General features: G+C 38.3%; 1 long non-coding RNA gene and 1 other non-coding gene across 3 annotated transcripts in view; one reads left to right on the plus strand and one right to left on the minus strand.

Moving 5' to 3' along the window:
• Window positions 1–466: 466 nt before the first annotated feature.
• LOC110256850 (uncharacterized) overlaps window positions 467–15,482 on the plus strand; it is an 88,774-nt gene continuing 73,758 nt past the window's right edge. For both annotated transcript variants that reach the window (XR_014827964.1, XR_014827966.1), the window contains exon 1: window positions 467–661. This is a non-coding gene — a long non-coding RNA (uncharacterized LOC110256850). The remainder of the gene's footprint in view (window positions 662–15,482) is intronic.
• LOC146396830 (U6 spliceosomal RNA) lies at window positions 13,400–13,507 on the minus strand. Its single transcript, XR_014828644.1, has one exon. It is a non-coding gene; the product is annotated as a U6 spliceosomal RNA (small nuclear RNA).

A 15,482-nucleotide genomic window follows, 5' to 3' on the forward strand; every position in this document is an offset into this window, starting at 1 on the left:
GGGCTAAAGCCCCAAATATCACACTCTGGAATTTCTTTCATTGAGAAGACAGTTTTTGTACCACGATGTCAATGAATTTACCAGAACATATAAGAGCCCAACGGGTCTGAATGAATCTGACTTTTAACCAGCACTGCAGGTAATTAATGTGATCAACTTCAACCACAGTTCTTTCTTAATGACTGCATATTATTTAAAAGCAAACCCCAAGCCTGTTATTCATTTAACTTTAGGTTAAGTTATCTCAAGTGAGTCCAATTAAGGAAACCTCTTGTGTATTTCTTTAAGGGATGGCCAGAAAGATCCAACAAAGTTCTAAGGCATTTTTGAGCTCTTTTCCCTGACTTCCTTGTAGCTGAGGTTTTGCTAAAATAAAATAAGGAAGACCTGTGCCTTGGGGCAGAGCTATAGAACTAGAGCATGACTCTTAGTTTTCATTTAAGACAAGAAGACCCTTCAGGAAATCAGTGTTTGCTTGCCCTCATCATTAAGTAAGCACACAGCTGGGAGTGGGTGGGCGCACGTTTCTGGAACGTGCCCCACCTCCTCACCCTGCTCTCCTGAGGTGACGTGTGTTTTGAGGGTGCACTTCTCACTCCTAGGATTCCTGCCTCTCTCCTCAGAGACTTGCAGAAAGCTGCCTCCAGATGCAAGTTCCAAGGTAGGATTTCTCTAATTTCTTTCTTTCTTTTTTTTTTTTTTTTTTGTCTTTTTGCCTTTTCTAGGGCCACTCCCATGGCATATGGAGGTTCCCAGGCTAGAGGTCTAATCGGAGTTGTGGCCACCAGCCTATGCCAGAGCTATAGCGACGCAGGATCTGAGCCGCGTCTTCGACCTACACCACAGCTCGCGGCAACGCCAGAACCTTAACCCACTGAGCAAGGGCAGGGATCGAACCTGCAACCTCATGGTTCCTAGTCAGATTGGTTAACCACTGCGCCATGACGGGAACTCCTCCAATTTCTTTTGAGTGGGTGAGACTGAGAGTTAGGCTGCCTCTAACCTTGAGAGAGCCACTTCCACATCATCCAAATCGATAGTGGACACTGATACTGACTTTCAGTGGAGGGCAATGAATGTAAATGGCAGTGCTGGAGAAACGTGTTTCTCTTTAAACACACGGCAGTGCTTTGCTCCTTTCTTACCCATAAGTTTTCCTTTCTCTGTATTGAAAGTCCGCTCTTCCTCTTTCATGTGTTGTTTGTGCAGTAGTTGTGTGATTAATATGATATAAGAAGTGAAAATGGTGTTTGGAAAAAAGTGTCAGGCTGCGTTTCCAAGAACCAAGTCTCCTCTGGCACCACTGGGAATACCAATGGCATGCAGTTTCTTTAAAGCAGGGGTTTCTTTTTATTTTGTTTTATTTTTATTAAAATATAATTGATTTACAGAGTTGTGTCAATATATGCTCTACAGCGAAGTGTCCCAGTCATACATATATATATACACACTTTTTCTCATACTGTCTTCCGTCATGTTCTATCCCAAGAGACCAGATATAGTTCTCTATGCTGTACAGTAGGATCTCATCACTTATCCATTCTAAATGGAATAGTTTGCATTTACTAACCCCAAACTCCCTGTCCATCCCACTCCCTCCCCCTTGGCAACTACAGATCTGTTCTCTATGTCTGTGAGTCTGTTTCTGTTTTGTAGATAGGATCGTTTATGCCCTAGTTTAGATTCCACATGTTAAGTGATATCCTATGGTATTTGTCTTTCTTTTTTTGACTTAATTGACTTGGTATGAGAATCTCTAGTTGCATCCATAAAGCAGGGGTTTATAATCTCATAACTTTAAACCAAGTCTTGGGGGTCATCAGAAAAGGGGAGTGTTTGTGACCATGGATGTGCATGGAGGATGGGGACTCTTAGGGAGGGAAAATTTCCCTTCTATTCTCTCGGGTTCTCCTAGCTGAACTCATAAACTGGACCAACAGGTTGATGCAAAACAGATAAACAGGAGAAAAAGAGATGCATCTGAATTTGTATGCAAGGAGGCCTCATAGAAATAGGACCCAGGAAGTGGCCAAAGAAGGCAGCTTTGGTAGTTTTTAGATGAAGAAACAATAAATTTGTGAGGAATTGACAGGTCAGAGAAACTTAGGCTTTGAGTGCCCAGTTAGTGAAGAATCTAAACAGAGTTTGGATTTGGGTTAGTAAATTGAAGAAGTAACTAGCTTTGTTTATACAGGCTTTTTGGCTCAGTTGCCTCTCTGGTGATAAGAATGTCCTTCAACCTCTAGATCTGGGAGTGAACCTTTTATAGGATAGATTTATTTCCTGCTTTCAAGGAGGCTGAGAGGAGGGTCAGAGTGTCCCTCTGGCACTGGCCATTTCTTAAGTCACTTCAGTTCAAAGTAATCACTCTGCCACTATGGTGTACTTTGGGGCGGCCTGCCCTGAACCCCAACAGAACATTGCAGCACTCTAGGCTGGTAAAGGCTAGAGGAAGAAGGGAGGACAGGCACAGTTCTTTAAATTGATAGATGCTACAGTGTCTGTAGAGTCCAAAGAGCCTCTTTAAACCCATTTTTAGGTCTCCCCATCTCAGTTCCTTGTGTGTTTCTTCAGGGACTTAATGTAGTTTTCTATAATTACCTTCGTTATATATATTAGTTTAATTTAATTAATTCTATTTATTAGTCTGCCCACTTTTGTTCCTAGAGAGCAAGGACCTTACTTGTCTTTATTCATCAGTGAATTTCTAACTCCCAAGAGATGCTTGATAAAACTTTGCTGAATGAATAAAGGGTTGAATGCACTTAGCACTTTTCCTATATTGCCTCTCAATAACCCTCAGTGTAGAACAATTTGAACTAGAAATGGTTTTGTGTTTTTTTTAACCTGCTTTTTACCCCCTGTTTATAAATACTTAACAATAAAAATCTGTGGGTGAATAGTTTCAAGCTTAGAGTTTGGAATTTGGAATCTGATCATTTTATCACTAGATATGTGGCACCTGCTCATTGCTTTTATGATGACTACATACATTTTTCTGATAAACAGTAAGAAATTGAAAACCATCTAAAACCATCTCTCAAGTTTTCATCCAGTGTTTTTTAGGACTACAGTCTGACCACAGCTGTTGAATGTGCCTGTCATTTCAACTCTTCATTGTCTTAAGTCTAGCCAAGAATGGCTCATCATTCTTGGCAGAATTCCAGAGTTAAAGACTGTTCCAGAGCCTACCTGGTGGGCCATATCGCCCACCTTGGCCTGTTACCGCTTTCTCAATAAAGTGCCCTAGAGCTTTACAGCTTGGCTACAAGGTTCATACCTTGGAAAAGAGAAAGTATATGCATCAAGTGTTAGGAAAACATGGGATATTTCTGGATGATATTAATTCATAAATTTTAATCCCTTGGTGACTCTGTCAAACCTCTCAGAGGAAATCTCTGGGCTTTTCTCCCTCTGACTTTCATCTTTTGTTACTTACAGTTTTATCTTTATAAAGTATACCCCCCTTTTTGGAAGAGTATAAAGTGACAAATTTGTCCACGTAACTAGAACAAACAATCCAAAAATTTATATGGAACCATAAAAGACCCAGAATTGCCAAACAATCCTGAGGAACAAAAACCAAACAGAAGGCTGAACTCTCCCAGACTTCAGGTAATATTACAAAGCCACAGTCATCAAGACTGCATGGTACTAGTACCAAAACAGACATACAAACCAATGGAACAGATAGAGAAGCCAGAAATAAACCCAGACACCTACAATCAATCTTCAACAAAGGAGACATGAATATAAATTGGGGAAAAGACAGTCTTTTCAGCAAGTGGTGCTGGGAAAACTGGATAGCCACACATAAATCAATGAAACTGGAACACACCCTCATACCATGCACAAAAATAAACTCAAAATGGCTTAAAGACTTAAACATGAGACAAGACACCATCAAACTCCTAGAAGAGAACATAGGCAAAACATTCTCTGACATCAACCTTACAAATGTTTTCTTAGGTCAGTCTCCCAAGGCAACAGAAATAAAAGCAAAAATCAAACTGACAAGCTTTTGCACAGCAAAGGAAACCATAAAAACAAAAACAAAAAGCCTATGAAATGGGAGAAAATAGTTTGAAATGATGCCACTGAAAAGGGCTTAATCTCTAAAATATACAAACAACTTATGCAACTCAACAACAAAAAAACCCCCAGCAACCCAACTTAAAGATGGATAAAAGATCTGAATAGTTATTTCTCCAAAGAAGATATATAGATGGACAACAAGCCATGAAAAAATGCTCAGCATCACTGATTATTAGAGAAATGCAAATCATACTGTGAGGTACCACCTCACACCAGTCAGAATGGCCATCATTAATAAGTCCACAAATAACAAATGCTGGAGAGGGTGTGGAGACAAGGGAACCCTTCTACACTATTGGTGGGAATGTAAACTGGTACAACCACTATGCAAAACAGTCTGGAGGCACCTCAGAAAACTAAATATAGAACTACTATATGACCCAGCAATCCTACTCTTGGGTCTATATCCAGACAAAATTTGTATCCTTGTTTTAATACTCTGCAAAACCAGAGTCCTTCTTGGTAGGATAGCATGTCCATGCAAAATTACATTCTTCTCTGTAATTTAAGGTGTCTAAAAGAAGGAAAAGAATTATAAACAGTATCGGTTAATAATCTTCATTTTTGAGAGGTTTATAAATAGAAAATTTACATACTTGCAAGCTTTTATTTTTGCTTTCTTCAGTCTTAATTATTTTCTTTCTGAAATTCAGATTTTAATTTATAGGGTGTCCACTAAGAGGTAACATACTATACATGTTATTCAAGAAAAGAAAAATCAGATAACAAGGGCAAGATATTCTGTATTATAAGTGAAACCACCATACACATACACCCACACTTGCTGGTGGTGGAGTAACTCAGGAAAATTCTTTGGGTAATTTTACATAGAATGCAGCAAGAGCTGATCATATATTTTTGACTCAGTAATTCCATTTTTCATTGTTACACTACTCATAATATATTTGGGAAAAAGCAAAAATGTCCAACAACTGGAGAGTTGTTTAGGGTATAGCCAACAACACAAGAAGGAAAATAAGGCTCAAATTATACAAGTAGTGAAGGGTGCTGTACCTAGAAATATGGCATTTAACCCTCCTAGGCCAACTTCAGAGAGGAGCTGATCTGGGGACTGTCCTTGGGACAAAGCCCTGAGGCAGAGAGGGCAAAACCAGGTGGGAACATGCTGTGTGATCAGGGAAAAGACAACCAGCAAGTAAACCAGTGAGTGGCTCTGAGACTGACGCTGTATTAGAGCTCTTGTTTATTAGGGACAAAAAACACAACTCAGTATATTAAGCACAAAGAGACTGGCTTATATATTTCTAGGAGCTCAGATGCCGTCATCAGGACCACCCCACCTTCTTTTTCTCTGTCTCTCTTTCATTGTCCATCTTTGAGATCAGCTTCTCTTTGTTCATTCTCTCCTATTTCAGGTGGCCTTCCTCCAGGGGTCAAGCTTTGCTGCTTACTGACAGTCCCAGGTGTATATCACCCATCTTAGAGACCCCAAAAAATAAGAATAAGGGGGCTCCTTTCTTGTTGTGTTACATGTGCGAAGGGCGGCTGGGGTTTTGTTCTTGTGGTGGCTATGAACTGTACTTACCAGTGAATGCCTCTTGCTGAGGATACTGTGCCTTGAGTGCTGCCTATCTATCATGGTTGATGAAGTCAGAGCACCTTTCTGTCCCTGATTATAATAGTTACATTAAGAATCCTATCATAAGTGAAAAGTTAGCCCCAAAGTAATAGAGTATTATGGCCAAAACTCCCATTAGAAGTAATTGTCTTTTTAAAAAGTCCTGCTTGCTAGTCATGGCCCTCTATAATTGTGAAATCAGGCAATGATAGAGTTGATGTTTGGGAAGACAAGCTATTCTTTTCTCAGTTCCTTCCCTTTATTTTGGACCCCCTGATTTTCTAAAACCATGAGATTTCCACCCCCCCCCCCAGTGGTTCTATGACCATAGCAGCTTGCTCCTAGCATTGGGGTTGGGGTAGGAAGTAGTGTGTGTCTGGGTCATTTGTAAGCAGAATGTTTAAAAGGTGGGAATTGTCTGTACTGCATTAGTCATGCCTATCTCAACCTTTAAGTAGGTCAGTTGTCTCCTCTCTAATGAGGAGGAATCTGTTCTCTTAACATTTCTGGCAAGCTGGTTTGTTTATTCTCTTTCTCGTCCAAGACATACAGAGGAATATGTCCTAGGGTTTTGCTCCTCAGGAAGGATGTGGAGGGAGAGGAGACCTTGTGGCTGGAGAAGGGGAACAAGTGGGGTGGGAGGAGTAGCCAGTATCTGTAAGAATGTTAGTAATTCTGAAACAAGGTGCAATAAACGCTCATGACAATGAACATTGTCCACCTCTCAGTCAGGTTCTGTGTGAAAGAACAATCAGTTGATGGCCTTCCTTATTTAAACTTCTTCCCATTAGGAGTTCCTGTCCTGGTGCAGTGGAAATGAATCCAACTAGGAAATAGGAGGTGGTGGGTTAAATCCCAGGGCTTGCTTAGTGGGTTAAGGATCCAATGTTGCTGTGAGCTATGGTGTAGGTCGCATATGCAGCTCAGATCCTGCGTTGCTGTGGCTATAGCATAGGCTGGCAGCTATAGCTCTGATTAGACCCCTAGCTGGGGACCTCCATGTGCCGAGGGCGAGGCCCTAAAAAGAAAAAAATAAAATAAACTTCTCCCCATTAGACTGTCAGTGTGCCTTGCCACCCTCATTAGTTGTATTCCTTGGGATCAGACGGGGTTGATTTCTTTTTGGCAAGGCAAAAGTACAAGAGTGGTTACATTTTATTCATTTTCGTACCTCCTGCACCAGCTCCAGTGTCTAATAAATATGGAGTAATGGACATGACCAACATACTCGGCTAAGAGCAGTTCACATTCAATATTTTGAGCAGATAATTCAGTATTTTGAGCAGTCATTCATTTAATCATTCATGCAGTGCATATTATCTGATTATGTAGAAAAAAGCAATGTTTATTGTGCATGTGCCATAAATGAGGGAATGAGCTAAGTGTTTTATTTCCATTATTTGAATAATCACAACAATCCCATGAGATAGGGTTTTTTAACAGGTGAGGAAACCTAAGCTTGACTATATGTCTCTGATACATAGCAGCTGTACTTTATCCCAATGCTGTTGAGTGTTAGAAGACAATTCTTCATGGTTATCTTACATCTTCTTGTAATTTGTTTTTCAAAGAAACTGAGATTTTGTCTTATAAATCCAGCCTGGATTTTGTCAATGATGTTCCTGTAGTAACATTTAATATTTTCATCTTCTGTATTTTCTGTAAATTAGTATTTGGATATAGAAGCTTGATCAGCTTTCAGCTTAAGGTTTTGGGCAAACCTACTAAAACAAATGTTATTGTCTTCTTTCATATGCCAGGAGACAAGTAAATGATAATGTCTCTGTATAATTTTAGCAGCCATTCATATTGACGATCTGGTTCAACTGGTTTTTTAGAGATTGCAGAAGAGTAATTTTATATTACAGTGATATATATACATAGAGTGTGTGTGTGTTTGTATACTTCTCCAACAGTATTCTTGGAGTTCCCATTGTGGCTTGGTGGGTTAAGAACCCAGTATAGTGTCTGTGAGGATGTGGGTTTGATACATGGCCTTCCTCAGTGGGTTGAGGATCTGGTGTTGCAACATAGGTCACAGATGAGATCTGGTATTGCCATGGCTGTGGTGTAGGCTGTAGCTGTGGCTGTGATTCAACCCGCATCCTGAGAACTTCATTACGCTATGGGTGTGGCCATAAAAAGAAAAATAAAAGAGGGGTATTCTTATCCATTATTTGGTTACTTTGTTTAGGAAAGGCAAGATGACTGCTTGAATCTTTCCCTTATGCATTTTTAAAATATTGAGTTGGTTCCCAAGCATCTTCCATGGTTATCAATTAATTGTTTTTACTACGATTATGGACTAACACATTTAAATATATTTAATAGTTTTTAATTCATTGTAGTAGTTCTTGTTGATGATAAAAATCATTTCATTATCTCTCTGAGCCTCTTCCAAGTTTGCTCCTGAATTATTGGAAATGACCTTCAGTCTTTGATAACTTCCTTACTCTGTTGTATGAAAAGATGTTCCATCTCATCATTTACAGTTTCCTGCCCAAACCTGAAATTGTTCTCCAAAGAATCCTGGTTCTCCTAAGTGGAAAGTATCTGGAGACTTTTGGATTTTATCTTGGTAACTAATTTTTTTGAAAATGTCTCCTGCTTGAATTTAGCTTGTGAGTGGTCTGTTGCTGACCTCTGGCCAGATTTAAGCATTGACGTGAGAATTAAGAGAAAAGGATGGATGATGAAATTTTTTTCCAAATTTTTTAATTGTGGTAAAGTATACATAACATAAAATTTACCATTTTAACCATTTTAAGTGTTATGGTTCAGTGGCCTTAAGTACATTCATAATGTTGTACACCCATCCTTACCATTCATTTCTATGATTATTTCATCTTGTGAAACTGAAATCCTGTATCTATTAAATAGTAACTCCCACTCCCCTCTTCCTCTGCTCCTGGCAAACACCATTCTACATTCTGATGGGGTGATTTTGACTAATATAAGTATCTGCTGTAAGTGGAATTATGCACTGTTGCAATATTTGTCTTCTTGTGACTGGTTTATTTCACTTAGCTTAGTTTCCTCCAGGTTTATCCATGTTGTAGCAAATGTCAGAATTTTCTTCATCTTTACACTGAATAATATTCCATTGTATGTATTATACCACATTTTGCTTATCCATTCATCTCTCAGGGAACACTTGGTTTGCTTCCACAGTTTAGCTATTGTGAGTAATGTTGCTATAAATACAAGAGTACTAATAGCTCTTTGAGATGCTGATTTTGATCCTTTTTGAAGGATTCTACTCAGAAGTGGAATTGCTGGGTCATATGATAATTCTATCTTTATTTTTTTGAGGAGTCTCCATACAGTTTTCTACAGTGGCTGTACCCTTTTGTATTCCCCCCATAATGCAAAAGAGTCCCAATTTATCCACATTTTTACCAACACTTGTTATTGTATTTTGTTTTATTTTTTGGTTTTGGATAGTAGCCAAAAAGTATTGACAGTGTGAGATGGTATCCTATTGTAGTTTTTTTTTTTATTACTCAAATGAATTTATCACATCTGTAGTTGTATAATGATCATAACAATCTAATTTCACAGGATTTCCATCTCACAGCCCAAGCACATCCCCCCACCCCCCAAACTGTCTCCTCCAGAGACCATAAGTTTTTCAATGTCTGTGAGTCAGCATCTGTTCTGCAAAGAAGTTTACTCTGTCCTTTTTTCAGATTCCACATGTCAGTGAAAGCATTTGATGTTGGTGTCTCATTGTATGGCTGACTTCACTTAGCATGATAATTTCTAGGTCCATCCATGTTGCTAAAAATGCTGGTATTTTGTTCTTTTTAATGGCTGAATAATATTCCATTGTGTATATGTACCAAATCTTCTTGATCCACTCCTCTGTCAATGGACATTTAGGTTGTTTCCATGTCTTGGCTATTGCAAAGAGTGCTGCAATGAACATCGGAGTACATGTGTCTTTGTGAGTCATGGTTTTCTCTGGATAGATGCCCAGGAGTGGGATTGCTGGATCACATGGTAGTTCTATGTTTAGTTTTCTGAGGAATCTCCATACTGCTTTCCACAGTGGTTGAACCAATTCACAATCCCACCAACAGTGTACTAGTGTTCCTTTTTCTCCACACCCTCTCTAGCACTTATTGTTTGTAGACTTTTGGATGATGGCCATTCTGGCTGGTGTAAGGTGGTACCTCATAGTGGTTTTGATTTGCATTTCTCTAATAATGAGTGATGTTGAACATCTTTTCATGTGTTTTTTGGCCATTTGTTATCCTATTGTAGTTTTGATTTGAATTTCCATAATGATTGGTGATGCCAAACATCTTTTCATGTACTTCTTGGCCATTTTTTTGTGTGTGTCTTTTTTTGTCTTCTTTTAGGGCTGCACCCGCAGCACATGGAGGTGCCCAGGCTAGGAGTCAAATCCGAGCTGTTGCTGCTGGCCTACTCCAGAGCTACAGCAATGCGGGATCCAAGCCGCATCTGAAACCTACACCACAGCTCATGGCAACACTGGATCCTTAACCCACTGAGCAATGCCAGGGATTGAACCCGCAACCTCATGGTTCCTAGTTGGATTTATTTCCACTGAGCCACGATGGGAACTCCTTTATTGGCCATTTTTATATCTTCCTTGGAGAAACATCTGTTCAAGGCCTTTGCCCATTTTTAAATGGGGTTGTTTTTGTTGCTGAGTTTTAGGAGCTCTCTATATATTCTGGATATTAATCTCTTGGCGGATATATAATTTGCAAACATTTTCTCCTGTTCTATGGGTTGCCTTTTTATTCTGTTCATATTGTCTTTTTTAGAAAAAAAATTATTGGAGTATAGTTGACTTACAATGTTGTGTTAGTTTCAGGTGCACAGCAAAGTGAATCACTTCAAAAGTTATACATATATCCTTTCCATCTCAGATTCTATTCCCATATAGGTTATTACAGAATATTGAGTAGATTTTCCCTGTGCTATACAGTAGGTCCTTATTACTTACCTATTTTATATATAGTAGTGTATATACAGTAATACCAACCTCCTAGTTTACCCCTCCCCCCAACCATTCCCCTTTGGTAACCCTAAGTTTGATTTCAAAAAGTTTGAGTCTGTTTGTATTTTCTTTTCTTTTCTTTTTTTTTTTTTTTGGCTGCATCTGTGGCATGTGGAAGTTCCCAGACCTGTGACTGAACTCATGTCACAACAGTGAATCGAGCCACAGCAGAAACAATACCAGGTCCTTAACTTGGTGAACCATCAGGAGACCTTGAACCTGTTTCCATTTTATGAGGAAGTTCTTTTGCATCATTTTTACAAGATTCCACATATTATGATCTCATATGTATTTGTCTTACTTCACTTAGTATGATAATCTCTAGGTCCATCTATGTTGCTGCAAATAGCATTATTTCATTTTTTATGGATGAGTAATACTCCATTGTGTATATGTACCACATTTTCTTTATCCATTCCTCTGTTGGTGGACATTTTGCTTGCTTCCATGTCTTGGCTATTGTAAATAGTGCATTGGAATGCATGTATCTTTTTGAATTATGGGTTTTCTCAGGAATAAGCCCAGGAATAGGATTGCTGGATCAGATGATAGTTACATATTTAGTTTTTGGAGGAACCTCCATAGTTATTCCGTAGTGGTTCCACAATTTCCATTCCAAATAACAGTGTATGAGAGTTCCCTTTTCTCCACACCTACTCCAGCATTTATTGTTTATAGACCTTTTTGATGATGGCCATTCTAACTGGTGTGAGGTGATAACCTCATTATAGATTTAATTTGCATTTATCCAATAATTAGTGATATTGAACATCTTTTCATGTGCTTTTTGGCCATCTGTCTTCTTTGAAGAAATGTCTGCTTAGATTCTTCTGGCCATTTTTTTGACTGGGGTTTATATATATATGAAGCTACTTGAAACAGTTATATATTTTGGAGAGTAATCTCTTGTTGGTCACTTTGTAGAGATTTTCTCACATTCTGGGAGTTGCCTTTTTGTTTTCTTTATGGTTTCCTTTGCTGTGCAAAAACTTCTCTTTTTTTGGTCATTTTAGGGCTGTACCTGTGCCATATGGAAGTTCCCAGGCTAAGGGTCGATTTGGAGCTGTAGCTTCTGGCCTATGCCACAGCCACAGCCACAGTAGCACCAGATCCAAGCCATATCTATGACCTACAATGCAGCTCATGGCAATGTGGAATCCTTAGCCCACTGGAACAAGGACAAGGATCAAACCCTCATCCTCATGGGTACTAGTTGGAAACTCCTGCTTCTCAAAAGCTTTTAAGTTTAATTAGGTCTCATTGGTTTACTTTAATTTTTATTTCATTACTCTAGAAGGTGGATCAAAAAAGACAAATATTGCTGTGATATATGTTAAAGAGGTTCTGCCTATATTTTCCTCTAAGAGTATAGTATCTCGTATTACATTTAGGTCTTTAATCCATTTTGAGTTTGTTTTTGTGTACAGTGTTAGAGAATGAACTAATTTCATTCTTTTACATGTAGCTCTCCAATTTTCCCAGCACCACTTATTGAAGAGACTGTCTTCTCTCCATTGTATATTCTTGCCTCCTTTGTCATAGACTAATTGACCAGAGAAGTGTGGGTTTATTTCTGGGTTTTCTATCCTATTCCATTGATCTATATTTCTGTTTTTGTGCCAATACCATTTCGTTTTGATGATGGTAGCTTTGTAGTATTGTCTGAAGTCAGAGAGCCTGATTCCTCAAGCTCCATATTTATTTCTCAGATGGCTTTGGCTATTAGGGATCTTTTAGTGCTTCCATAAATTAAAAAAATTTTTTTTGTTCTAGTTCTGTGAAAAATGCTATTAGTAATTTAATAGGGATTGCACTGAATCTGTATATTCCCTAGGGTACTATAGTCATTTTGACAATCTTGATTCTTCCAGTACAGGAGCATGGTATATCTTTCCATCTGTTTGAGTCATCTTTGATTTCTTTCATCAGTGTCTTACAGTTTTCAGAGTACAAGTCTTTCGCCTCCTAAGTTAGATTTATTATTAGGTATTTTATTTTTTTGATGTGATGGTAAATGGGATTGTTTCCTTAATTTTTCCTTCTGATCTTTCACTGTTAGTGTGTAGATATTTGAGAGATTTCTGTGTATTAATTTTGTTTTTTTCTTATTTTATTAAATTTTTTCCATATATTTTAAAAATTTTATTGGAGTATAGTTAACCCACAAAGTTGCATTAGTTTCAGGTGTACAATGAAGTAAATCAGTTGTACATATACATATATCCATTCCTTTTCAGATTCTTTTCCCATATAGGTTATTACACAGTATTGAATAGTTTACCCCATGCTATACTATAGGTTCTTGATACCTATCTCTTTTACATATAGTAGTGACAGAATTAAGTTGCTGGTCTCTTAATTTTAAATGCATTTTCAATATTTGTCCTCCCTCTTCTCATGACTGCTGGTTTTGATATAAAAATTTGAAATACTGGAGTTCCCGTCGTGGCGCAGTAGTTAACGAATCCGACTAGGAACCATGAGGTTGCGGGTTCGATCCCTGCCCTTGCTCAGTGGGTTAACGATCCGGCGTTGCCTTGAGCTGTGGTGTAGGTCGCAGACGTGGCTCGGATCCCGCGTTGCTGTGGCTCTGGCGTAGGCTGGTGACTACAGCTCCGATTGGACCCCTAGCCTGGGAACCTCCATATGCCACGGGAGTGGCCCAAGAAATGGCAAAAAGACAAAAAAAAAAAAAAAAATTGAAATACTTTACAAATTTGCACACCATCTTTGTGCAGGGCCCATGCTAATCTTCTTCATATTGTTCCAATTTTTATTATATGTGCTGCCAAAGCAAGCATTCTGTGTATTAATTTTGTATCCTGTACCCTTACTGAATTAATTGATGAGCTATAGTAGTTTTCTGATAGCATCTTTAGGGTTTTCTACATATAGTATTATGCCATCTGGAAACAGTGGCATTTTGACTTATTTTTCAATTTGGATTCCTTTTATTTCTTTTTCTTCTCTGATTGACATTGCTAAGACTTCCAAAACTATGTTGAATGAAAGTGGTGAGAGTGGACATCTTTGTCTTGTTCCTGATCTTAGTGGAAATTCTTTCAGCTTTTAACTGTTGAGAATGATGTTAGCTGTGGATTTGTCATATGTGGTCTTTATTATGTTAGTTTCCCTCTGTGCCTTCTTTCTGGAGGGTATTATCATAAATGGATTTTGAATCTTGTTAAAAGCTTTTTATGCATCTTTTGAAATGACCTTATGTTTGTTATTGTTCAGTTTGTTAAAGTGGTATATCACAATGATCGATTTGTGGATATTGAAGTATCCTTGCATCCCTGGGATAAATCCCACTTGATCATGGTCTATGATCCTTTTGATGTATTGTTGGATTCAGGTTGCTAATAAATTTTGAGAAGTTTTGTATCTATGTTCATCAATGATACTGGCCAGTAATTTTCTTTTTTTGTGGTGTATTGTTCCTGGTTTTGGTATCAGGGTGATGGTAGCCTCGTAGAATGAGCTTTGGGAGTATGCCTTCTCTGCAACTTTTTGGAATAGTTTTAGGAAGATAGGTATTAACTCTTCTCTAAATGTTTACAGAATTTGCCTGTGAAACCATTCAGTCCCAGACTTTGTCGAAAGTTTTATTTTTTATTATTATTATTTTTTTGTCTTTTTTTGTTGTTGTTGTTGCTATTTCTTGTGCCGCTCCCACGGCATATGGAGGTTCCCAGGCTATGGGTTGAATCGGAGCTGTAGTCACCGGCCTACGCCAGAGCCACGTCTGCAACCTACACCACAGCTCAAGGCAACGCCGGATCGTTAACCCACTGAGCAAGGGCAGGGACCGAACCCGCAACCTCATGGTTCCTAGTCGGATTCGTTAACTACTGCGCCACGACGGGAACTCCTGTTGGAAGTTTTAAAATCACAGTTTCAATTTCAGTACTTGTGATTGGTCCATTCACCTTTTTTATTTGTTCCTGGTTCAGTCTTGTAAGACTGTACCTTTCTAAGAATTTGTCCCTTTCTTCTAGGTTGTCCATTTTATTGGCCTATAGTTACTTGTAGAAGTCTCTTATGGTCCTTTGGATTTCTGTGATTTCTTTCTTTAGTTGCTTTAGATGTAAAGTTAGGTTGTTTATTTGAGATTTTTCTTGTTTCCTAAGATAAGCTTGTATTGCTATAAACTTCTCTCTTAGAACTGCTTTTGTTCCATCCCATAAGTTTTGGGTCATTGTTTTCATTATCATTTGTCTCCAGGTATTTTTATTTCCTCCTTGATTTCTTCAGTTACCCACTAGTTGTTTAGTAGAATATTGTTTAGTCTCCACATGTTTGTGGTTTTTTCCTGGTTTTATTCTTATAGTTTATTTCTAGTCTGAGAGCACTGTGGTTGGAAAAGATGCTTGGAATGATTTCAGTTTTCGTAAATTTACTGAGGCTTGATTTATGGCCCAGAATGTGATCTATCCTGAAGAATGTTCTGTGTGCACTTGAGAAGAAGGAGTATTCTGAATATTCTCTAAATATCAATTAAGTCCATCTGCTCTGGTGAATTGTTTAAGGCCTGTGTTTATTTTCTGTTGGGATGACCTGTCTGTTGATCTAACTTTCTTTCATGCCTAGTCCTCTGCTGTTATTGTGTTACTGTCTACTTCTTTTATGGCTATTAGCAGTTGCCTTATGTATTACAGTACTCCTATGATGTAGGCATATCTATTTACAATTATTATATCATCTTCTTGGATTGATCCCTTGATCACTATGTAATGTCCTTCTTTTTCTCCTATAACATTCTTTTTTATCATTTAT

This window comes from Sus scrofa, chromosome 14 (genome assembly GCF_054392235.1).
Source record: "Sus scrofa isolate SSC_HxYL_T2T_F1_AM1 chromosome 14, Sscrofa_HxYL_maternal_Yorkshire_Landrace_v2.0, whole genome shotgun sequence".
Classification (NCBI taxonomy): Eukaryota; Metazoa; Chordata; class Mammalia; order Artiodactyla; family Suidae; genus Sus; species Sus scrofa.